Source organism: Girardinichthys multiradiatus, chromosome 23 (genome assembly GCF_021462225.1).
Source record: "Girardinichthys multiradiatus isolate DD_20200921_A chromosome 23, DD_fGirMul_XY1, whole genome shotgun sequence".
NCBI classification, from domain to species: domain Eukaryota; kingdom Metazoa; phylum Chordata; class Actinopteri; order Cyprinodontiformes; family Goodeidae; genus Girardinichthys; species Girardinichthys multiradiatus.
Window position 1 is genome coordinate 39,037,657 of NC_061815.1, and position 26,122 is coordinate 39,063,778.

The 26,122-nt window shown below is 39.7% G+C and overlaps 1 protein-coding gene across 1 annotated transcript in view; it reads left to right on the forward strand.

Annotated features, from left to right (window-relative positions):
* Nucleotides 1-838: 838 nt before the first annotated feature.
* The window catches only part of drp2 (dystrophin related protein 2), a 387,952-nt gene continuing 362,668 nt past the window's right edge, over nucleotides 839-26,122 (forward strand). The window contains exon 1 of the mRNA XM_047353123.1: nucleotides 839-1,487. The gene's annotated coding sequence lies outside the window, so the exon portion shown is untranslated. The remainder of the gene's footprint in view (nucleotides 1,488-26,122) is intronic.

The window sequence follows — 26,122 nt, forward strand, 5'->3', positions numbered from 1 at the left end:
CCTGTTGTCTTTTCCATTTGAACAACAGCTGTGAAATTGATTGTCAATCAGTGTTGGTTCCTAAGTGGACAGTTTGATTTCACAGAAGTTTAATTTACATGGAGTTATATTGTATTGTTTAAGTGTTCCCTTTATTTTTTTGAGCAGTGTACATAGAACCTAAACACATTGGGTCAAATCCAATCACAATTATGAGTTACAGTCGCATTCAATTGGTTATCTAATGTCAATTGGTGAAATGTCCGCTAAGGAAGCCCAACCAATTGCATTGAGCTGATGGCTTTGGCAATTTAGCAGAAACTTGTCCTGAGCTGGGATAAGGTGACAGTGGAGAAGAACCACTCCCCTTTTAACAGGAAGAAACCACTAGCAGAACCCGACTCGGTACGAGAGCCCAGCTCCTACAACCATCTGGGAGTTGAGAGGACGCGAAGAATTGAGTCCAAGAGATCTTTCCATGGGAAAGAAAGCTAAGAGCCTACGAAGTTGTTGAGAACAATTACACTAAAAACGGTTCTGTCTAGGAAAGAGAAACACATCTCTGAGGCATGTGTACTGTCTGTGCCATAGACGGTACACATGCCTCAGAGCTGTGTCCCATAGACTCTGTGGGAAAGGAAAGCAAAGAGTAGACCATTAATTTGAGTGACGTCCAGGAAAAAGATGGCTCAACACACGACTACTTTCTATAAGGGTAAAAAATACACAAAGTTTATTGCAGTAATAGCTAAGTAACACCTTCCAGGAAAGAGACTCAGCTAGACACAGAACCAATAGTTCAGGAATACTTTCAATGGAAACAACACAACACATAGTTAATAAGAGTAATGATTTAGTCTGTAATTTAGGCAACTAACCAAAGAATCCCTGAGCCAGGACAACTTTCAGTGGAGAGGAAAAAAACAACACAGAGATAATGGCAGCAATAGTTCCAAAATAGCTCCATCTAACAAAGAGACCGTGTTAAACACTGAAGCACTGGGTCAGGTGTAGTTTCTAGGGGAAAGAAAGTACACAACGTTTATAGCAATATTTTTTGAATGAGTCAGCCTTGCAAGGAGACAGCTGATTGAAGAAGCACTGGCATACTTTCTATGGAATAAACTTGATATTTGTAAATATGGACAGAGCAACAAGAGAAAATAAAGCAAAGGAAAATACGCTCCCATAAGTTCTGTTTTACTCCAGTTCCTGGTTCCGGGACCAGATGCCTGTCACCTATAGATAAATCCTGGCTCTGACACCCCCTCTGTTAAGCTGCTGCCGGTGTGACTGAGCTGAGGCTCCTTATACAGAAAGCATTGCTCTGATATGTCAGTGTCGGAGCCGCCGGTGCAGCGCCGCGCTGCTCCTGCTGCTCTTCCTCACTTTCCTCATGCCTCGACCGGGAGTACATTATTTCCGAGGGGTCTTCGCCAACACGTCCAGCTGAGCGGAACCAGTCTTTATCCGATCCAAATCCTCGCCACAGGGAGAGCGAAAGAGAGGTAAGGTTGATGTTTTATTGATTACTGCTGGAAATGTGTTTGGTTGGAAGCCGAGCAGGAGAGGAAGCGTGGTTCTCTCGCCAGTCTCGAAGCGTGTTTGGGTGACTGTTCCCAGTTTGAAGAGCTGGGTTAGAATAAACCGACCAACGAGTGATGGATGGAGGTTCGTATGGGGTGCTTCAGGACGCCTACAGCTCCTGTCTCTGTGCGCTTCTGGAGCAGATGAAGTGGACGCAGCTTGTTTCTTAACACCAACATAGAGGAGTTTCTCCATTCTCCAGAGCAGAACTTGTTTCGTGGATTTTTTTATTTTTTTTTCTTCTCCTGCAGATTGCAGAGTCCTCCTGCAGGATAAAAGCAACATTTCAGTGGCTGCTTTTCAGCCCCATCACTTTGTTTGGGCGGAGGCTGAAGTGCGGTGACAAACTGAGGTGTGTTGAGTCGGATTTGAACTCTGGATGTCGGCAGTAATTATGGTTGCAATTACACGCCGTGCGTCTGAAGCCACCCGAGAGTCCTTTGAGGTCTCCTCGTTGCAGCACAGTGGGATAATTTTGGGTGAAAATATCTGCAGGGAGGGAAGTAAATCCTGTGTGCTTCAGTGGGTGTAAAATTAGGAACAGCCTATATGCTAATCCAGAATTAAAACACAAGATCTGAACGTGCTTTGGCTCTGCTTGCTCGCTATTCCTTAACATCAATCTTAGTGTTATAATTCAGAATTTTACTTTTAATTATCTATGATTGGGATGAATTAAACCTGAGAGGAAGGAAAAGGATGCTTGCAATTTGTGCTCTTACGTTTATTTTTATTCAAAAAAGGCATTTCCTCAATAAATGCATTGGTTTTAGACATAAAAGACATTAATCTCAGTGCTTATCATAAGACTGATTGCTTTAACCTTTCAGTGTCACGATAATTTAAAGTAGGGTCTGTTAGGCATGGGCCATGATGAGATTCCTACACAAACACACACACAGACATATATGTAGTTAGGGATACTTTCACTTAAAATTATTTATATATGATTTTAAAGTGGTTCCACAGTTAAGGGCATTATAATTCCCTTTTTATTAGGGATAAAAGATTCATGAAACCTCTGGTCAGGGTATACGGTCTTAAGTAGTGTAGATTTTGAACTAGAAATGCTGTTCACACATACGGTCATATTTTCTTGACACTTTGTGTGATTGGAATCCACTCCCCTATTCGCTGGAGATCCTTACAAATACTAGAAAGATAGTTCGGGGCACAACTTACATGTAAAGCTTTTTTATTTTTCCAAGTGCTTGCACCGCTCCTAGACAGAAGGGCGCCCTTGGTGGGGAGCCATAGTGCCCATAAAAAAACAACAACTGTCTTTTATGAATGTATGATAATATTTCATGCTATTTAGACAAAAACGTGAAGCAAAAAACGTATAACATGATCTCATTGCTTTTATTTATTATTAAAAAGCTACAGTTATGCCCACTGCTGCTACAATAATCAAACTTGTTGACTGTTATAGTTATTTTATCCTTCTCTATCACTTCCATTTATGTTTTATATTTTGATTTACCAACATAGACTTAGGCAAATATATGGACTATAGTTAAATTTTTCAAGCAAATGTGCTTCTTGTACAAAAAATTATCCCTCCCTGCCATTGTGCTCACTACAGGGTAACACAAGTTTAACAATCTTATATTAGCTGGTTAATTGGTCTGGTTATAGTCGTTAACATCATAGGTTGCCTGCTGCAGCATTAACTCACTAAGAGTGTTGTGTGGCACACCTTTACTTTCGAGTAAGAAACAGATAAGTACAGTTGCCTCCTTTCAGCCATCTCACCAGCAGTGCACAGTAACATAAGTGGAGGGGACAGACACTATGTCACTCCAAATCTTCTTTGAGTATCTCATAGAAAGGATTTTAAATTGTAAGAATAGTATCAATGGGAATTTTTGAAGGTTTTAAAGCCCACAGTTATTAAAGCTGTTGCTTACCTTGATACCGGCCCCTTTCTACTCTGGAAACAGTTCGGAGGGAACAAAATCAAGCTTTTTAAAAGGCCTGGCTCACAGAGCAATTCTGACAAACTGAGAACCACCTTGTCATTTCACACCACTGTCCGACATTATAGCCACAGATGCACAAATTAATCGGCCAGAAATTGACACTGGTATTTTTGAAAAACCGAAAAATCAGATTTCTTTTTTCCTGATCAATAAATGGATCAAAACTAAGAACTCCCTTCATTTTGCGTCGATAAACCTATCCACCAAAACAGTGTACATGATGCATGTTTTTATTTTACTTTGATATAAATTAGATAAAGATTAGGGACATGTGGTTTGATACATAAATGGGGGTAATCCTGTAAATCCTTAATTTTCTGTTTGATTAAATAAAATCTGAAATCTGGATCTGGCTTAAAATTCCTGATCGTTGCATCTGTATAACCGTTCGTTTAGTTAAACTCGAGTACTTACAGTTGAATCCTTGTCATTTCTCTGAGAGCTTCCTGAAGGACATGAGAGTTGTCCTCCATGATGACAGGATTGCCCGTCTCTTGATCTCAAGAGCTGCAACAAAGCCAGCGCCGGGTAAACACAAGAAACCAGCATGGTGCGTTTAATAATAGTTAATAACACATGCTGTGAAGTCCGTGCTACTCTATATATATAAAAAAGAAAAGAATTGACAGAAGTGAGATTTTCTCAAAACTCCAGTCAGCAGTGAACTATAACTATAAAAGACTAACAGGATTACAAGGGTGCTCCATTGTCATTGCTCCACTCTCTCTCTCTGCAGCCTTCTGGTGATTTTTCCTTCCTTTTTATTTATTTATTTTTTAAATCTTATGCATTTTAAACAGTCTCCCGGCAGGCTGTATGTTGATTAGAGATAATGATGAAAAACAGACACCATCGTTCCATTTCAGTGTCATTAATTTATCCTAAAGACGACACGTGTGCTAGTTGATTGTAAGGTTGCTTACTCACACTGATACATGGAGTAATAATGATCCAGATATATGATGTATGTTTTTCAATGCTTAGTTTTAGATTAATGTTAAAATTAGGCATGTTATTCAGGTTGAAAACTCTTCCCGTTCAACCATAGCTTCTATTTTTTTTAAAGCCTTAAATATATGCATTGATTATAGTAGATTAATGTATGCTTTTAGGTGTTAATGTGTTCATTTTTGCTATTTTTAATCATGCACCACTGTTTTCTGTGACCTCTTTCAGTCACTGTTTCTCGTGCACCAAGCAATGCTCAGGTGTCTTTGACTGTGAATAATCTGTAGTAAATTGCAGTTTCTGCTTCAGAAATGCTGATTTGTAATGTCACCAAGGAGCTTCTGGCAAATTAAACTGAATCAACTTTAGTTTAGATTTACCATCTGGTGCATATTTTTGTTATTCTTTTGCACTCTCTCTATTTTGAAAGACGCAGTTTTCTTTCACAGTATATTTCCGTCCCCCTGATTAAGCATGGACCAGTTTCAGGTCTCAAGATTCAGTTGAAACCAGTTATTTAAATTCACTGTATTTAAATACGCATAACCTTTTTTTCCTTAGTGCTATTAAATCTGACTGAAACTTTCCTGTTAATTCAGTTACCAAATTTATTTGTATTTTCTAAATGCCAGAATGATTAAGTGAGAATTTCCTTTTTTAATACTTTGTTCAAACTCAGAAGTAAACACTAAGATTAATGTTCCTTTGAACAATCTGGGAAAAGCAAAATAATAATGTCATGGATTTGTAAGCTTCTGATTTGCTGTTAATTCACAGAATTTGGGTTAAATGGAGGTACATATGTGTTGTTTTAGGGGAACACCTCAAACACAATGATTCCTGGTTTGACATCATCGGAAAACCAAAAGAAATCAGCCAAAATGTCAGACAGGGAATCTTGGACCTCCACAAGTCTGGAGCATTGGTACAATTTCCAGATACCTAAAGGTGCCACATTCATTTGTTCAAATAATTATACACAAGTAAAAGGTAAGAGATTGGTTCTTTTTCTCAGAGATGAACATGTTTTGATGTACAATGTGCGAATCACCCCCAGAACAAAAGCCAAAACCTAGAGAAGGTCTTTTACCAACATGGGTTGATGGGCAACCCAAAGAGGAAGAAGCCATTGCTTCAAAAGCAACATTAAAAGTTTGCAAATGCACTCAGGAAACTGAGACCTTAGATCTTTTGGAGACCTGTCCTGTGGTCTGATTAAACAAAAATTGTGTTAAAAATGTTTGGCCATGCTGACCAGACTTACATTTGGAGGGAAAGGTGGAAGCTTGCAAGACTGAGAACACCATGCTAGTTGTGAAGTACGGTGGTGGCAGCATCATGTTGTGTTGGTGTTTTTCTGCTGGAGGGACTGATGCACTTTGCAAAATAGATGACATGATGAGGAAAGAACAGAATATGGAAATATTGAAGCAAGGAGGTCTAGAAACCTGACCCAGTTAAACCAGTTCTGTCCGGTGGAATGGGCCAAAACCCCAGCAAACTATTGTTAGAAGCTTGTGAAGGATTCCCAAAATGTTTGACCCAAGTTATACAGTTCAAAGGCAGTTCGACTAAATACTAACAGTTCTGACAACGTCTGACTTTGAAGAGGTCTCCCTCATTATTCCTGCTTTTTGTAAACAGAAATAATTTTGGTAATCCTGACTAACCTAAAACAGGAGAGGCTTTGTCTGAAGTTTGTGTTTTTTTTAACAGTGTATGTAAATATCTGGCTTCTACTGTATTTTAAGGAAAACAAAAAAAGGTACAGCTGTTTTATAAATAAGCTTTCCTTAATCATATTTATCTTTTCAGAGCTTACTGGCTGGACAGTAAATACAACCTGGAGGAATGACCTAAGCCCTGCCTCCTCCCTCCACAAGCAACATGTTTCTCTCTGGTTCACAAACAAACCTCTTGGTTTGTTTGTTTACATTAAATTCCAGTTTAAACATTGCCACTGGTCTGAACATCAAATGTTATGTGTCCTTTGAGCCTCTTTAAAGCTCTCTTAATGAGATACCAGTGATGTTGGAGTGATTTTCTTTGGCTGCTTGGAAAATAAAGAAATTCATTTATGTCCCTCCCTCACCAGTTGCTGGGCACTGTCATCAGCTGGCTGAAAGAAGGCTACAAGCACTTTTACCTTCAAGAAAGACAAATTTGCCATGCAGCTGACTGCAGGCTGTAACTGAGCAGATTGACTGACTAATTAACTAGCGAAAATCAACTATTTGTGTTGTTCTGAGTAGCAAAAATAAATAATATTTGGCACACTTGAAAACTATTATTAAATTTAGTGGATGTTTATTTTAGGTTGTTGATTAATTCACTATTTCAAAATGTTTACATAAGTTTTTGGATAATGTTTTTATAGCTCTAATAATCATTCTGCCGGATTAGCAGTAGGAAAAAGTTATGATTCATTTTTTAGATTTTTGTGTAACTATCATGGAAACATAGTATTTTCACTCAACATGGTGAGAATCTTATACGGGCCAATGCCCAGCCTTTTACATCCTAAACATAGATTTTTTAAATATTATTTATATTTAGCTTAAAGAATCATCTAAGGCAGTTTTTTCCCCTAAATTGAAATCTGCGATCTGAAAACGTCGCCCTTTGTTAAAGTCAGCCTCGGGTCTGCAGCAGCTCTAGCAGAGCGTTAAGAATTAGCAACCTACCAACTGTTGTGACATTATGTGGTCTGAGACATGAGTCCCCCCCCCCCCCACTCTCCTTATTTATAATAAAACTGATTGCGGGTCAGATAGTGTGATTATGAATTATCAGCCTCGCTCCATGTTCGCTGTCTTAAGAGGAGAAGCATTGATGAGTCTGTACCTCATGAACTAGAACTGGTGTTGTGATTAAATTGACCCCAGTTTATTACTTTGAACCTGCAGCAGATGCAGGCCTCTGCGGCTTGTTTTTCTCACCTACTTATGTATGACTGGACTTGAATATCTGTATTGCAATAGCCTTTTTCCTGTCATGAAAGGATAATTTGAGTAAGTGACGTTTTTTTATGGCTGCCTTCATCTTTGCATAAGGATAATTAGCAGTTATTTAGTGTACCCTGACTGGAATCTGCACACAGCCGTAGATGTGAGGGCTCATTTTTCTCCCTTCAGAAGAAGCGTTTTGTTGCACAGAGTGTGGAAAACAGGGTTGACTGAACTAAAAAGCTCAGTAATCCACTGAGTTTGAATCCCATGAAACTTCATTTGGGCTTAGTCAGAGCTTTATGTTGCTGTTGTTTCATCTCCATCTAGTTTGATATTAAAATTTTTACAACACATGCAAAATGAAAAAAAGAAAAATGTATGTTTCACTGTTGTACTCCATGAGGCAGCAGGGAGAGAAACTATGGAGTCTAATTCAATACCTTCAATCATACAGTGCATGCAAAAGTATTTAAAACCTTGATTTCACAGTTTATTACATTACAATGTCACAGTTCAGTATGTTTTATTGGGATTTCATGTGACAGACCAACATAAAGTAGTTCCTTATTGTAAATTGGAAGGAAAAGGATACAGGATTTTCAATGTTTCATGCAATTAAAAATATAAACAGTATGGCGTGCATTTGTATTAGTTTCACCTTGGTCAAGGACCATCTAGAACCAAATTTCGGCTGCAAGAACAGCTGTAGGTCTTCTGGGGCTTGTCTACCACTTTGAACATCTAGAGACTATCTTTGCCCATTCCTCTTTGCAAAATAGCTCAAGTTCAGTCAGAGAGCGCCACCACCGTATTTCACATTCAGGATTATGTGTCTAGGGGAATGTGCAGTGTTATTTTCCACCTCTCGTGGCACTTTGCATGGAGGGGAAATATTTTGGTCTCATCTGACCAGATCACCTCCTTCCACAAGTGTTTCTCCCACACAGCTTGTAGTAAATTCTCATGGCTTTCAATCGACAATTGATTTCTTCTTGCTACTTCACTACAAAGAGCTGATTTGTGAGTGCAAAACTAATAGTTGTCATGTTAACAGATCCACCTAAGCCGCGGATCTCTGAAACTCCTCCAGAGTTACCTGTAGCCTTTTGGGTGCCTTCTGGATGACCATGTCCTGGCAGGTTTTAAGTTGTGGTATACTTTTTCAGTTTGTGCATAAAGAAATGAAAAGTGATGTTTAATCTTGTGTTATTATTATGTAACCTAACTTTGCTTTAAACTTGTCTACACCTTTATCTCTAATCTGCTGGCAATTTATTGGTCTTCATGATTCTTGTTCACTAATGTTCAAGCAAACCTCTGAGGCCTTCACAGACCAGGAGGATTGAAAGTGAGATGAAATTACCCACATGGTGACTCTAATTACCAGTGGTGATTGTTCTAAGACTGCAAGGGAAGCTCAGCTTCCCCTAAAATGTCAAAAAATAAGTGATCAAATATATACTGTTGTGTGTACATGTCATTGACTAAATATGCGCTACAACGCGCTCAACGTTTGTTCAGAATCAGCTTCTTATCACTGGTAACAACGCGGCTTTCCTCTCACTCATTCCCGCAGCTTCACAGTGCTTTAAACAGTGAGTTCAATAGCGAAGCAAAGATGCTGAGCTTTGTCCCGCTCATTGGACGGTCACGTCTCTGGGGGTCTATGGGGCAGCCACGGCTGCAGCGAAACGAGACAAGTCATTGGATAAATGCTGGGATTTGTCCCGCCCATCGGATGCTCAGCGTCTCTGGTGGTCTATGGTGCAGTGGGCTGGCCTCGGCTGGCCCTTCCGCTCAGCTTCTGCATGATGATTGGATGATCTGTCTGAGGCTGAATCCATTTTTGATTGACAGCGAAATGAGCGAATCAGCGATCTTGAAATTGAGCTTCCCCTCCTTGAAAGACCAGCATCCGCCACTCCTATTTACCAATGACGTGACTTCTGATGGCCATTAGCTGCTTCAAAGGTTATTTAGGGGTATCAGAGTAAACAAAGAAAGCCTATACAAATACAAAGCCATGCCTCACTTTTCAGATTTGTATCTGTAAAAATAGACTAAAACCATGTGTATTTGACACCCCTCTTAACAATGATGCACTTTATGTTAGACTGTCACATTAAATCCCATTAAAATACATGAAAGTTGTTGTAATCTAAGAATATGTGAACAAATTTAAAGGGAATGAATTGCAAAGCGCCTTATTTTTTCTAGGTTAGCGTTGGCCTCCTGACTTATCTGTGGTGGTACATAAAGCACCTTTTCTCTTTACCTTTTTTAATCAAAAACGGCATTTATGTATTTTTAGCAAAGTGAGGAAGCTCTTCTGTGTGATAAGTCGGAGAGCAGAGCCTAAGCTTTCTACTTGCATCACTGTTGACCAACTCTGATGCTGCTAATGGTTCACTACTTTCTCCTCCAGGGACCACTTTCGGTGGATCCAACTGCTGACTAAAAAATAGAGCTGCATTTAATCAGATGCTTTTAGTGAGCTGTCTAGCCATTGCAATTTAGCCCTTCTAAAAATCACTCAAATCCTTAAACGAAACCAATTTGCCCAACTTTGCTTTAAACATATCATCTCATCAGTTTTTATAATTTGCTCCTCCTATGTACAGCAGCTGTTTTACTTCATATTTGTGTTTTTGTCATTCACACAAACATACACTCACCTCTGTGCTATTTATTTGCACTTCATTCTCACCTGCTTGTTGTTTTTACAGTGTGTTTTTCATTCTTTACCTCTCGTAAAGATATGTACAAAACCTTTAGATAAATAGTTGTTACCAGGTTACCCCAAGATGCGACTATTTGATCTCGCTGTCTAACAGTGAAATTTGGAGAATTTTTACTTTTACCTCCCTTAAAATCTTCCTCACTGTGTGTGGTGGCAAGATAAACTTGGGTCATCATTTGAACATTTTTAGCTTTTTGTCGACTGTAGCTATAGACACATTTAGGCAATTAACTGTTTTCTTGTAGCTGTTTCCTAACAGATCATCACACATCTGATCACTTGAATGGTGGGGTCTCTTGTCTTTCCCATTTTGAAGAGAAGAGAAAGAGAGAAGAGGGCCTTTGTTACACATTATAGTTAAACCCATGGGAAATAGAAGTCAATCAACTTTATACACTTTTATAGAACATGTTAGAGCTTCAGTGATTTTTTTGTTAAAAATGTTTTTTCTTAAAATGGATTTTGTTTCCCACTGAAGAAAAATTAAATCAATTAAAAGTTAAATTTTACTACAAATTTTATTTCAAGATTGCAGTACTGCAATGAAGAACATATTATTTTTTAAATTCTTCACCAGGTGTGCTGTACATATATTAGTGAAATAGCTATAAAGATAATTTTTGATTTAAGGAGTAACTAGTTCAAATATAACCAATCAGTTTCAATTAAAGTGTCATTATGAGTCTTAGAGTAAATATATTTTTAGAATAAAAAAAACCATTCCTTTCTATGAAGTATGCAATAAAATAGCTCAATAATTAGGAGAGGAAAGTACCCCTTCAGATTGATCTTTGATAAGATACAAGACATTTATCCATACATAAATATACACTGCTCAAAAAAATAAAGGGAACACTTAAACAACACAATATAACTCCAAGTAAATCAAACTTCTGTGAAATCAAACTGTCCACTAAGAAGCAACACTGATTGACAATCAATTTCACTTGCTGTTGTGCAAATGGAATAGACAACAGTACCTCTGCTTTCTGGCTGATGTTTTGGTCACTTTTGAATGTTTGTGGTGCTTTCACACTCGTGGTAGAATGAGACGGACTCTACAACCCACACAAGTGGCTCAGGTAGTGCAGCTCATCCAGGATGGCACATCAATGCGAGCTGTGGCAAGAAGGTTTGCTGTGTCTGTCAGCGTAGTGTCCAGAGCCTGGAGGCGCTACCAGGAGACAGGCCAGTACACCAGGAGACGTGGAGGAGGCCGTAGGAGGGCAACAACCCAGCAGCAGGACCACTACCTCCGCCTTTGTGCAAGGAGGAACAGGAGGAGCACTGCCAGAGCCCTGCAAAATGATCTCCAGCAGGCCACAAATGTGCATGTGTCTGCACAAACGGTTAGTAACCGACTCCATGAGGATGGTATGAGGGCCCAACGTCCACAAATGGGGGTTGTGCTCACAGCCCAACACCGTGCAGGACGCTTGGCATTTGCCAGAGAACACCAGGATTGGCAAATTCGCCACTGGCGCCCTGTGCTCTTCACAGATGTAAGCAGGTTCACACTGAGCACATGTGACAGACGTGACAGAGTCTGGAGACACCGTGGAGAGCAATCTGCTGCCTGCAACATCCTTCAGCATGACCAGTTTGGCAGTGGATCAGTAATGGTGTGGGGTGGCATTTCTTTGGAGGGCTGCACGGCCCTCCATGTGCTCGCCAGAGGTAGCCTGACTGCCATTAGGTACCGAGAGATCCTCAGACCCTTTGTGAAACCATATGCTGGTGCGGTTGGCCCTGGATTCCTCCTAATGCAGGACAATGCTAGACCTCATGTGGCTGGAGTGTGTCAGCAGTTCCTGCAAGATGAAGACATTGAAGCTATGGACTGGCCCGCCCGTTCCCCAGACCTGAATCTGATTGAGCGCATCTGGGACATCATGTCTCGCTCCATCCACCATCGTCACATTGCACCACAGACTGTCCAGGAGTTGGTGGATGCTTTAGTCCAGGTCTGGGAGGAGATCCCTCAGGAGACCATCCGCCGTCTCATCAGGAGCATGCCCAGGTGTTGTAGGGAGGTCATACAGGCACGTGGAGGTCACACACAATACTGAGCCTCATTTTGACTTGTTTTAAGGACATTACATCAAAGTTGGATCAGCCTGCAGTGTGTTTTTCCACTTTAATTTTGTGTGTCACTCCAAATCCAGGCCTCCATTGGTTAATAAATTTGATTTCCATTGATGATTTTTGTTTGATTTTGTTGTCAGCACATTCAACTTTGTACAGAACAAAGTATTCAATGAGAATATTTCATTCATTCAGATCTAGGATGTGTCATTTGAGTGTTCCCTTTATTTTTTTGAGCAGTGTAGTTAAGTAGCCTTATCAGTGGCCATTTATGAATATTTATCATTCCTTACAAGGTAGTAATAAATTGATAAATAAATAGGCTGAGCGATACATGGTTTTAAAGGAAAAAGGGGGGTTGGGGCACCAAAGAGAAGCTTTAGCTTGAGCGTAGGCCAACTTTATTGTCCGTATCCACAAAACAAAAAATTGCAACCTGTCAGTCCTAAACATCCTGGTGCTAAGTGAAGTGGTCGACCTGCATAGACAAAAAGCTGTTGTGCAACTCAGAGCACTGTCATCTGGAGCTCTGTGGTTCCACTGATTCTCTGTACCCCTCCGTCATCTCCTTATATTTGCTAGCTGGCAAAATGGGACAAGGACTGTGTTTTTTAAAAAGCATGCCGCTACATAAAGGCCTGCATCTGCAGTAGCTGTCCTTGTCCGAGTATTATCTAGAATCTGGTAACCAACAGTTTCCTCTTAGTTTTAAATGGCTCGACATCTGCAGGGTGTCTTCTGTGACAGGTTTATGTTTTCTTTTTACTGCCTGGTGCTGCAGGCCTCTCTGTGAGGACTGCTGTGAGAGATCCCTCTCTGTGGTGTTGTTGCTACGGTCCCAGCTTGTTGTTTACTTCATGGTGGTGGTACTATGAGTTCCTTACAACCCTTTTACTCAAACCTAAAATATATTGACAACAACTGCAAGGAGTGACATGAAATCTGGCAGAGACAGCTGCAGCCTCTTGAAGATGAAACTGAATAAATCTGAATTCTCACAGGTTTTTTTTATTAAATGCCAACAGCCGGTCAAATGTGTTACTCTGAGATGTTTTTCCCCTAAAATATGATCAGATATGTTCACCAGTTTACACCAGCAGACAGGGATATCTTAATCTTCCCATACTCCCTGCCAGAGATGCGTTCTTTGGTTGCTTTAATGTTTATCTGGATTGTTTTCTCTGTTCTTCTTAAAGACATAACTTTCAGATATGGTAAGTTTTTTTGTACATACTCTTTTTAAGCATGATACTTCCTCTGTTGTGTCTCTTTGCTTTTGCAAAAACTGCACAATATGTTATGCACAGTTGCACATTAAGAAAAGCATAATTCTGGTAATCTTAACTGAGCTGAAACAGGAGAAGTTTGGTCTGATTTAATGTCAGATGTGTGTCGTTTTATGCAGGGTGTGTACATATCTGGTTCCAGCTGTACATGACAAGATAAGAAACAGTGTCACAGCAGCTTAAAAGAAATAAGGAAAAAAAGGAAAGTGTACACAGATGATGGATTTTGCTTTATACATTACTGTGGTGCGATAAAGGGTCTTTGACAGCTCCCCTTCTGTCATTTTTGTCTTTAAATCCACGGCTCATCCCTGAAGTGTTTTAATGGTCAGCTCCAGCTTACAATAAAATTGCATCTTTCAGATGAAAAACTGCATCATCTGTCATCATCCAAAGCTGAGGATGAATCTTCATCATCCAGAGCACTCAGAAGTCTTCTCCAGCTGCGACTCTCTAATTAAAGAAAACATCTCTCTGAGGGTAACATCCCTCCTTTGTCTGTCGTTCGCAGGTTTTGATTGTTCACGGTTTCTTTTCCATACTGTGCTAACTAATATCATCACTTCGCTAATGCTACAAATAAACTGAAAGAACAACTAAAGCGTTAATATAAATTGGCATCTGCTCTTCACTTGTCATAATTCTTCTTCCATACATGTGAACATCCTCCAGTTAATGCTAACGGGTTCTGATGTTTGGATCAGTGCAGTTTGATCTCTCTTGAGCTTTGTTATCCGCAGTGAGCCACAGTGAGCTTCCTTTGCTCATTAGATTCATTCAGGACATTTTGAACAGTACAGGTGTCTGTTTCATCTAGAGGTTATTTATGCTTAGATGTAATTCAGGAAATAAATGAGATTCAGGTGTCATTTGCTGCCTGCATACATATAATTCCTGTATAAAATGAGCTCTTCCCCACCCCTCAGTGTGAAAATTTCCCCCCCTTGTTTTTTCTTTCTTACTGTTAGATTCAGGAAATAGGGTTGATTCAGTCCGGCGACAGTCATCTCATACTATTTTATGGGCATAATAGCATATTTATGGTAATTTGAAATCCATCTGTATCATAAACAAGGTGATGAACTCATTAGAAGTGTCTCCTGATTGTCTCGCTCCTCGCCTAACCTTCAGGCTGGGAAAGAAAGAGAGAAAAACAATATTCAAGCCTTTTTAATGGCAGTTCTCCAAGCACATATTAAACAGTGTGGAAATCTGGTCCAATTTTACTATAGGTGTATTATTTTTAACATAAAAAACCTGATCTGAAGATGTTATGGTTTGATGTCTTGCGCCACACCCACCTTCTCTGTTGCAATCTGTGATTTCACTCACCTGTGATCTGCTGTATTGAAGCGCTCTCCAGCCTTCAGGTCTCTGGCAGATCATTGAAAGCTCCCGCCTGTAAATAACCAGTTTTTTTTTTTCCCTCACCCTCGTTTGATCTCCTCGTTACGACAATGTTTCTGTGCCCTGGGTTCTCCTGCCTTGCCTTCGTCTGACTTCCACCAAGCTTGTGATCTCTGGACATCCACCCAGCTTCTGTGCCCCGACTTCCGAGTTTTGCCAAGCCTTTGGATTGGTTATGCGATCTCGACCTCTTCGGGTATGACCCTTGTTTGTGTCCTGTATTATTGTCTGGATTCATTACTGACAGATTCTCTGATGTCTGTGTGCCAAATCAAGCCTGCCCAAACCCGCTTCCACGTTACCTATTGTGACGTTATTACTCTCGCCTGCCGTCCCCTGGTTTCTCTTCAGAGAAATGAGTTACTCTACAGCATGCAGGCTGCAGAGGGACTGTCTAGAGATGGTCACATCCTTTTGGATTCCTGGAACAGACAAATTCCTGGAGGAGCTTTCCGTCTGGATCAAACCCCTCATGCCGATCCTGAAAAGGTTAGTGGTTCATTTTGAGTCCTTTCAGATTCGCTGGCTCTTTGACAGCCACTAACCTGTCCTCTCCTCTTACAGAGTTTCCGATACGCTCCTGCAGACGTTTCCTGACTCACAACATTTTCAGATTTAACATAAATCTTGTAAACCTCACTGCGTCTGGCCGAAACGGGTTCTTTGCCAGGTTCATTACAGTTGAGGAATACCTGCTTGTCTTGTAAGATGACATTTGTAACTTGGAGCTGCATTAAAAATGTTCCTGATAGTAAATGCAATAAACGTGGGATGTAAGAAAGCTTTACTCAAACCTCTTCACAACAAGCTCTGTGCAGAAGCTCTCTAGTAGTCCTAAACATGAGATGGAAATGTTATTTCAGTAGTTTGCAGTTTAACAGGAATGGGGAGAATAGCTTTTTAGATGCTGGACTGCAGCTTCATTGTTGCAGTTGATGCTGCACAAAAATGACCTTCATGGAAGAGTCATCAAAGATTGTGTTGGAAAGAAATGTAAAATTTCCGTCTAGACGGGTATGCAATGTCAAAAATTGCATTTGGAGAACAATGGTAAACCCTGTTAATCACTCTGGCTATTAGCAAATAAAGTTCCTGAAATGGCTATTGGTGGTTCTGATAAGTTTTAGACCTTTTTGCAGTCATTAATGGCCATGTGGGCATCAGAACTCAAACATGTTCTACTGGCAAAAGGTGGTTGGGTCCTATTCCTTTTGGGCCATATTGGCATCCGGTTCATCTATCCAGGTTCACATCAAGCGAATCAAAGTGTTATACATATCAAAACAGTGAAACAAAATTGTTTCCCTAGTCTGGAGGATATTAAGGTAAAGTCCTCCTTTAGATGCACAAGCTTGCATGGCAGAGGAGAAGCACCTGGTACACAAGGAAGCAGGAGGAGTTATCTAAAAAAGCAGTTCTACTCAATAATGTCCTCCACCTGCCTGCATTCAGTCTCCATGGAAACAATACTGTTCGATACGTGATGAAAGTCTCTAAAACTTTGGCTGTTTCAGGTTTTAGCTCAGACATTCACCACAGCATCAGAATATGTCACAGCAAACCCGATGGTCTTCTGGGTAGAAAATGCTTGCCCACAAAAACCTTCATTCTGATTTAATAAAAAGGTGTGTGAGTCTGCTCTGTCTTCTTAGATCCCCAGTTGGTCTTGGCTGATGGCCACTCACACTAAGCCAGGTTCTGTTGGAGGTTTCTTGCTAATAGGGAGTTCTCTCCACTGCCACTTCATCCATTATTCATCCAGTATGAGGAATTGCTGCAAAGTTAGTGACTTGATGCAATCGGCTGAGTTTCATGAACTGTACTTGACTCCATTGTTTTATAGCTAGGATCTGCACTGTATAACTAGGATCAAATTGTACTTTAGTTTGAACCCTCTGTATCATTGGATTGAATGGAATATATATTTCTGTATATAAGCAGATGTTTTTTTTGTAATGTGCCTTGAGACATTTGTTTTGAAATAGTGCTATATAAATAAACCGAGTTAAAGTAAAGGAGTTTTTCCGTTGCTTTTCTCACATTAAGACCAAAGAAGATTGAGAAATGTGTGAAAATTAATCGACTGGTCAAACCGGCACTGAATTATTCAACAGTTGTTACAGATGCTGTTGCAGATGCTTACCATAATGGATGTTGATTAAAAAGAAGTTGAACATTTTACTAAACATGTCAAGTTTAGTAAAGAAAAATACAACAACCTAGCTTTAGAGTGATGCTTTTTTTGGTTTGTATTTTATTAAATATTTTCCTGTCTTCCCCAGCAGTGAAGTTCTTGACCTCATACCGTACATTATACAGTCAAACTACTTTAGCCTGATGAAATTTGCTGAGAATCTTTAAAACTTTAACGTATACTCTAAATCAGTGGTTATCTGATGTATTGTCATGCTCTAATCATCTTTTTCTCCAAAAGTTGCAGATTTAAAAATAAGTTTGAAGAAGTGAGGAAGTCATAAGCCCTCTTCTTTGACACTGTCTCATGAAGCAGAGAAAATGGGACTTCCTCCTAGAATGAATTAAAAATTGTCCTAATGACAGCCTCCAAGGGTACAACTTGTGTGACTCCTCTTGTTGAATTTTATTTGAGCATCAGGGGAATGCTTTTCCTTTCTTAATGATGAAATACAAATTTGACCTCTCTCCCGACAAGCATGTAGTGTCTCTGTCTCATTTAAAGAGGAAAGAGGGAGAATATTACAAATCCTGCATGTAAAAGGTTGCGTGTGCGTGTGCAAAGAGCACAGCATGACTGAGTCGATACGGCTTCAGATCCAAGATCATTTCTCAAAGCTTTGTGTTTTCCATCTACGAGGGTAATGGCAGTCTCTGAGGCTCTATGATTTATCAAACGGAAAAGGTCACCACCGCAAGCTGCAATTAATTTTGTATGCTTTTATTTGGTGCTGCTCAGGAGTGTGCACCACATCAGTGGCATGTGTCATTACAGGGTCTGTCTTCAAGACAGGAGCACAGGAAGGAGTGACATTTATACAACAGGTTATATATATATATAGTCATGGAAAGAAAAGTTTCTGGAACTGTCAATACAGACTGGAAAAGTGAAGTAAACGTCTGATGCATCTACAGGGTTTAAGAGGAAAGTAGAACTCAGATGCTTCTAATGAAATGTTCTTAATTTAGTCAAGTATTGGAGAACATCTGTATAAAAGCAGTAGTCTGGTCTGATTACTGGTCTTAGGAAAACAATGACACGAAGGAAAGACACCAGCAATGACAGAGAAGCTGTTGTTTCTTCCCCAAATTCTGGAGATATTTTAGAAAAAACGGAAGCAAAACGTTGGCACTCAGGGTTATTTTCTGCAGACTTCTTTCTATACAGGACATTATTTCTCATCTGCTTCTACATAGAGAACCTGTTGAGCCTTGTCACCAGAAGTACTGCACCTTTTCTCCACATTAAACCTTGTGGTGTCATAGTGCATATGTACTCAGCCCCTTTTAGTGTAATAACCCTAAATAAAATCCAGTGCAGCCAATTACCTTGAGAAGTCTCCTAATTAGTGAATTGAGTCCACCTGTGTGTAATTTAATAAGTGTAAAACTGCTGTTCTGTGAAGGCCTCAGAGGTTTGAGAACATTGGTGAACAACGACAAGAAGAGGAGAAGTTTAATATGTAACTGTAAACCTACCAAGTCATGTGCAGTCACAATGCAACATTTGGATGGAAATACACCATCCTGATGGTGAGACATGATGGTGGCAGCATCATGCTTTTTTTCAGCAGGAACAGGGAAGCAGCTCAGAGTTTATAGCAAGATGGATGGAGCTAAATAAATGGTAATCAGGGAAGAAAACCTGTTAGAGGCTGCAAAAGCATTGAGACTTGGTCAGAGGTTCACCATCCAACAGGGATACAACCCTAAACACACAGCCAGAGCTGCAATGGAGCGGTTTAGATCAAAGCTTATTTTGTGTGTAAGAATGACTCAGTCAATATCCAGGTCTAAATTTAATCCATTGGGAGACTTTAAGCTTGATATTCGCAGGCAACATCTATCTAGTCTGGATTTGTTTTGCAAACAAACATGGGTAAAAATTTCAGCTGAATGAGACATGCCTTCAAAGACTTGCAGCTGTAAATTCAGCGGAAGGTGGTTCTTCAATGTATTGACTGAGGCGTGCTGAATACAAATGCACCCCACACTTTCCGTGTTTTATTTGCTGTCACTGTCAGAAATCATGTACGATTTTCCCTCAACTTCATGATAATGCACTACCTGTTTTGGCCTGTCACAAAATCCGAGTAAAATACTTGATGTTTGTGGTTCTTAGCTGGCAAGAACCATTATAAGTTGAAGGCAACCCACTGTAAATGATGATCTTTTTCTTTATTTGGGAACAGATTATTCAGTTTTGGTTTGCCTTGTATTTTATCATGAATGCAAAGTTAATTAAAACCAGCACGCCCTGAATTCATGACTTATGTGTATCACCCCTGCTGGTTTCTAATTTTTAAACTTTATGACATTGACAGTTATTAATAGGTTCACTTACTTAATTATATTATTTCATTTTCATGCAGAATTCACTCTGAACAAATCATGTTAACCTATAGGGATTCAGCTTACTAAGAAAAGTAAAATGAAGGTCATAAGTCGTGTGGCTAACATGAATATAATACATTTACTATAATCTGTTTAATATCTCCAATATTGTTTGACTGTAGTTTAGATGGAAAGCAGCCCAATGTGAGAGTTCATCAATAAATGTGAATGAAAATTACACCATCATACCACAAAATGGGTCACGTAACACCAGTTATGAAAAAGGCAAAAACCAAGACACCTTAAAATTGTGAAATTCTTCTGAATAACATGGAAGGGTACACTTACACTTTTCTGTTTATAAAAATTACCAAACAAATGAGCTGCCTTTTGTTGAATCGCGCCTCAGGAAATAGAACAGGTTCTTTTCATTTTACTGTTCTGTCTTCTGATGAGAAACACTCTCCATCTCAGATTAGGCACCTTGCCTTAGGGAAGGTTTATTTTTGTCACATCTGTGCTTTAGAAATAGTTTGTGCTTCATAAAGATGGAGCAGTTTTATTTTATTTTATTCACAACTAATGCTCAAATCATTTTTTTAAATCTAAATCATCGTCTTCAGTCAAAGCATCCCTTCTGTTTTTTTCTTGACACAAACAGCTGTATGACTTAGTTCCTATGGTAACTGCAGTGTTAAAAGATCAAACTTATTGCTATGCAGACCAATTAAATGTTATAAGCCTGCAGAAAACAGTGTTTATTGCTGTAAAACCCAGTTTTGGACAGCAGGTCGCAGGACTTTCCTGCAGAAATGGAACAAAGCTGGAAAAAAGTAAAATGATTCAGATGTTTGAATTTTTTAGTGCATTGACCCTGTGGATTTGCATCACTCTGACCTTTCCTTGTGGCAGCAGATGCAGCTACAAGGTTCCTTTTCTCAATCCTGATGTTCTACAGATAGGTTCATGCTCAAATCACCAAAGAGGCACCAAAATATTCAGCTAGTGCTCCTGATTGTTGCTGAAAAGCTCCGCATATTCTTCTTTCCCAGACTGACGGAGTATTCTGAAAAAGGCTTTGTGCACAACGCCTCTGCGACTGCATCAGTAGTCCTGCTGGGCGTATAGTATGAGAGGAAATGCTGATGGTGCCTGCTCTTTTTTTTTAGAGTCAATCTCATGTTGGTGCTCAGTCTCAGAGAGGAGGCTGTGAGTCATAAAACACACACACACACACACACACACACACACACACAAAACGATTAATGCAAGCTGCTAAACCCCCATGGTGTATTAGAAACCTCATATTGTATCCTCTGTCTGTATTCTTAGGTGATGTTCAGTTATCTCTTTTTTTAACGAGATGCAGAAGTTTGCTCACTGGAGATCTGCCTGGAAAATCTTGGCAGTGTTTTCTCACGATGTGACTCGACGTGAGGACTGAATAGTTTGGCTTTCTTCATCGCGTGTTAGTTTGAGTGGAATATCGAAAAAACACTTAAACACCCACATAGTCATCAAACTGTGCTTTCTTACTGATGCACATTTTCTGCTTATAAACCAACTAATGGAAGTCATGAACTTATAACTGAATTTTATCCAAGTATTTTATGTTAATGTTTTTACTTAGTTTCAAGAAATATTCTGACTACCAGTTTTTGTAAAATTATTATTATTGTCTCATAATGAACTCATCATTGGGTAAGCAACTATATTTCCTTTTAAATAATCAACAAAAATTGCCTCTGCAGGGTTTTCCATTAGTTTCTACAACTTAACGATCCCATTTCTGTTTGCCACAAGATGTCAAGTGTACACAGCGAACATGTGGAAGAACATGTGGCCTTGGTGCACAATGTTATATGTGAAGGAAAGCTAACTCTGAACTCACTGTGCTCAGAAGCATGGTGGTGGCAGCATCATTCTGCGGGAAGACCTTTCTTTGACAGGGACAGTTAAGCTGCTCAGAGTTGGTGGAAAGATGGACAGAGCTAAAAAAGGACAATCCTGGAAGAAAACCTTTGGGATAATGACCCTAAACCTACAGCCAGAGTTACAATGGAATGGTTTGGACCACAGCATATTCATGTGGTACAATGACCCAGTTTAGGTCCAGACCTAAATCCAACTGAGAATTTGAGCCGAGGCTTGAAAGCTAATGTTCAGACAGAACTAAGCAACTAACCTGCTGCGGGCCCCCCAGCCACTTGTCACACAGCATCACAAATCTAACCTCAAATTTAACATCAAATGTATTTAGGATTTTAAAGAACTGAAACTATTCATAGTTTGATGTGATAATTTATTGTTGCAAGTTCAACCATGTCTGCTGTTGGTGTCAGTGCAAGAGTCACATTTAATGCATAACAAAAACACGCTCTACGTTGAGTCGCTGCACACCAGACAACATTCAGAATTAATTAAAAAGTCAGAGAAACAACCTTGTCTTTACAGTTTACCTACTGCTATTTACTAAATAATTCAAACTGCGTTTTGGACCCCAAATCAAGGCTGGTTAAGAATGATCTTGGGTTGGCCTTGTTCACAGTCATTTTCCATCCTTCTTCTCTCCCCGCTCCTCTAAATACTGCCGCCCTGAACAACTGCCCATATTGCAAATATCTGCTACTGGCTTAAGCTATTTTACAAAGAACAATCTATACATGTGCTCTCTGCTCTTTTCACTTAGAGTTTTTCTATTTACGGAAACCCAGCAGATTGCATTGAGTCAGTGACTTGCAGCATTCACTCCTCCTGGATGAGAAGAATGAGTGATGAGAACACAGAAGCACTGATCCAGGAGTATGTTCTATAGGAAAGAAAAGTAAAACATTAATGGTTGTAGAGGGCTGCACAATGTTGCCTTGCAGCAAGATGGCCCTTGGTCCGACCTCCGGCCGGGGGTCTTGTAGCATGGAATTTGAAGGCTCTGCAAAAGCGTGGTTCATGCGTTTATGCGTGGGTTAATTGGTCTCCTTAAAGTCCCCTTAGGTGTGAATGAGTGTGTGAATGGTTGTTTGTCCTGTGTGTCTCTGTGTTGCCCTTTGATAGACTGGCAACCTGTCCAGGGTGTACCCCCCCTCTCGCCGGTAGACTGTTGGAGATAGTCACCAGCTCCCCCCGGGACCCTGTATGGAAGAAGTGGGTATAGAAAATGGATGGATGGATGATTGTAGCTTCTTTAGAGAGAACATAAAGTTAGAAACTCAAATAGCAGCAAATAAAGTAAAATTGGAGAGTAGTACGAGAATGTGGCAGAGAGAGTGAAAGTGGTCATTATGTCTAATAGCAGCACAACTACAGAGATAGCTCAGGATAACCTAACCCACTCTAACTATAAGCGTTAGGCACTCACTAACATGTGCCCAAATGCGACTGGATGAATGTGGCTCTAGTGTAAAGTTCTTTTAATGGTCGGTATGACTAGAAAACCTCTATGCAAATTGTGACCATTTAGTTCTTTTTGAGTGTGTAATATTCCTAGCTGTACTCAGTTTCACTCAACAATTGCTGAATAAGCAAAAAGGCAACAGAAAACCTGCTTGGGGGAACAACTGACAGACAAGTTGTATTACTATTTTGTTGGCCACACTTAGTCTAATGTTGCCCTGGGAGAAGAGCCATACAACCATGTCCAAAACCACACTTGACTGAACCCTCTGTAAGGGAATGTATATTTATGTCTTTGTATTTGGAGTTTTTGCCTGCAGTATCTAAAAAGCTGGTGATGTTTGCATGCATTGTCAACATCTCAGTTTTCTTTTGCCTTTTAGCTACATTTAAATAATTCATTGGTAGGATCTACAGTTTTCATTGCTGGTATTTTGTGTCCAGATCCGAAATATCTGGAAAATATTGTCCTATAAGCACTTCCAGTATCTTTACCTTAATAATCTTCATTTAACCTCAGATTTGAATGTTTTTACACATTAGATACCCTTCTTGGGTTTCTACCTGATAAAAGCAATGAGCCATAAGTTCACTAACCTTCATTTTTATTGTAAAACTGAAAACATACATAACAAATGACACCACAAACAACTAAAAAGCCTCCACTGACATATTTCTCTAAATGCTTGATTTAATCTTATAAATGAGAATTGATTAATTTCCTTACAGTTTTTTATTCTTTGTGTAACTTTAGAGGTCTTAGTAGGTTTTAGCGGTGTGTAAGTACGACGGCCGAGATGTCAAGCTGTTTCTTGTTTTCAGGCATGAATTTGCGCATATTTTCCAGAAGTGGCAGAACTGAAATATCACAATGACATGATATTATTAGTTCACGTCTGTGCATCTCTGTATGAATAAATCTGATCTTAAACTGCATAAAAATTGTAATCACACTTAATCCAGCAGATGTCGTTTATAGAGCCTTTTTCATGCAGTCAGATAACACAAAGTGCTTTACAGAGGTTAAAGGTTTGGGTTTTTAAAAGGTGTTAACTTTATTGAGTTATTTCTGTACTGAATAATAATAATAATAATAATAATACATTTTATTTAATAGGCGCCTTTCTGGCACTCAAGGTCACCTTACAATGAATACAAATCAACATTAAAAACAAGAACAAATAAAAAATAAAATAAAAACACAGCAATCAAGCAGTTCAAATGTAACAGTGTGAAATAATCAAGTGCAAAAGGCAGTCCTAAACAAGTGAGTCTTTAGTGAAGATTTGAATTGTGAAAGTGAATTTATATTCCTTAAATCAGGCGGTAGAGAGTTCCAGAGATGAGGAGCAGAGCGGCTGACAGCTCTACCCCCCATGGTGGTGAGACGGGCAGAGGGAACAATCAGGTGAATAGAGGAGGACGATCTGAGGGTGCGAGAGGGAGTAGCAACGTTGAGAAGATGGGATAGATAAGATGGAGATAAAGTGATGGGGAGCCAGTGAACAGGAGTGATGTGATGGAAGGAAGGGGTTCTAGAGATGATACGGGCAGCTGAGTTTTGAACTAGTTGAAGCTTATGAAGAGATTTGTGTGGAAGACCGAAAAGGATGGAATTGCAGTAATCAAGACGAGAAGTGACAAGGCTATGAACGAGGATGGCAGTAGTATGTGAAGTGAGGGAGGGGCGAAGACGACTGATATTTCGCAGATGAAAATAGGCGGACCGGGTCATGTTATTGATGTGAGATTGGAAAGAGAGAGTACTGTCGAGAATGACACCCAAACTCTTTACCTGAGGCGAAGGGGAAACAGAACAGTTGTCAATATCAATGGGAAGACCGTTTGTTTTGGATAATGTGGTTTTTGTGCCAATTAGGAGAACCTCAGTTTTTTCACAGTTTAATGTGAGTAGATTGGTGGAAAACCATGATTTTATTTCACCCATACAGTCAGTAAGGAAGGTAGACGGAACGTTGTGAATGGGTTTGCCGGACAAATAGAGCTGGGTATCATCCACGTAACAGTGGAAACTAATATAGTGTTTCTGAAAGATATGGGCAAGTGGGAGGAGGTAGATTATGAAAAGAAGGGGCCCCAGGACAGAGCCTTGGGGCACACCGGAAATGACATAAGAAGACTGAAAAGAAAATGTTTTTAGCTGAATAAATTGAGAGCGATGGGAGAGATATGATTTAAACCAATTTAGAGGGGTCTGAGTAATACCAATGGAGGAAAGTCTATTGATGAGGGTGGCGTGACAAATGGTGTCAAATGCTGCACTTAGGTCAAGGAGGATAAGGATGGAAAGCATGAGTCAGCTGCCATGAGGAGGTCATTGGTGACTTTTATGAGAACAGTTTCTGTACTATGGAGAGGGCGGAAACCAGATTGGAACTGTTCATGCAGGTTGTTATGAGATACGTATGTGTGAAGTTGAGTTGCTACATTTTCTAGAATTTGGAAATGAAGGGTAGATTAGAAATTGGTCGAAGATTATTGAAGTTAGTGGGATCTGCACCAGGTTTCTTCAGAATAGGACTGCAGTTTTGAATGAAGCAGGAACAGTTCCAGTGGAAAGAGAGGAATTTATAATAGTAGAAATGATAGAAACCAATGAGGGAAGACAGGCTTTCACTAGCACTGAGGGGAGAGGGTCTAACTGACAGGTGGATGGTTTAAGCTTCTGGATGATATCTGAGATTTCTGGGATGGAAGGGAGATGAAAGAAACAAAAGAAATAAGCAGGAGGAGAGAGTTCAGAGGTAACAATGGAAGTTGGTTGTAAACTAAGATGATGGTGAATTTTCTGGATTTTTTCATTAAAGAAAGACATGAGTGAGTTACAAAAGTTAGTTGAGTACAGATGAGGAGGAAAAAAATCCGAGGCTTGAGTAATATTCTTATATAATGAGAATAGTGACTTTGAATTTCCTTCATTAGAGCAGATTATATCAGTGTAGTAGTTGGATTTTGTTTGAGTAATTCAGTCCTTGTAGTGCAGCATGTGGTTTTTGTACATGTCTTTATGAACAGAAAGTCCTGTTTTCTTTTGAAGCCGCTCAAGTTGCCGTCCTTTGGCCTTCATGAGCCGAAGTTCAGACGTAAACCAGGGAGCAGAACGGGAGAATGAGACAGATTTTGTTTTTAGTGGAGCCAGGGAATCGAGTACAGAACGAAGACCAATATTGTAGTGTAATACCAGTTCGTCAACAGTGGTTACATTATAAATGTCCATTTTGG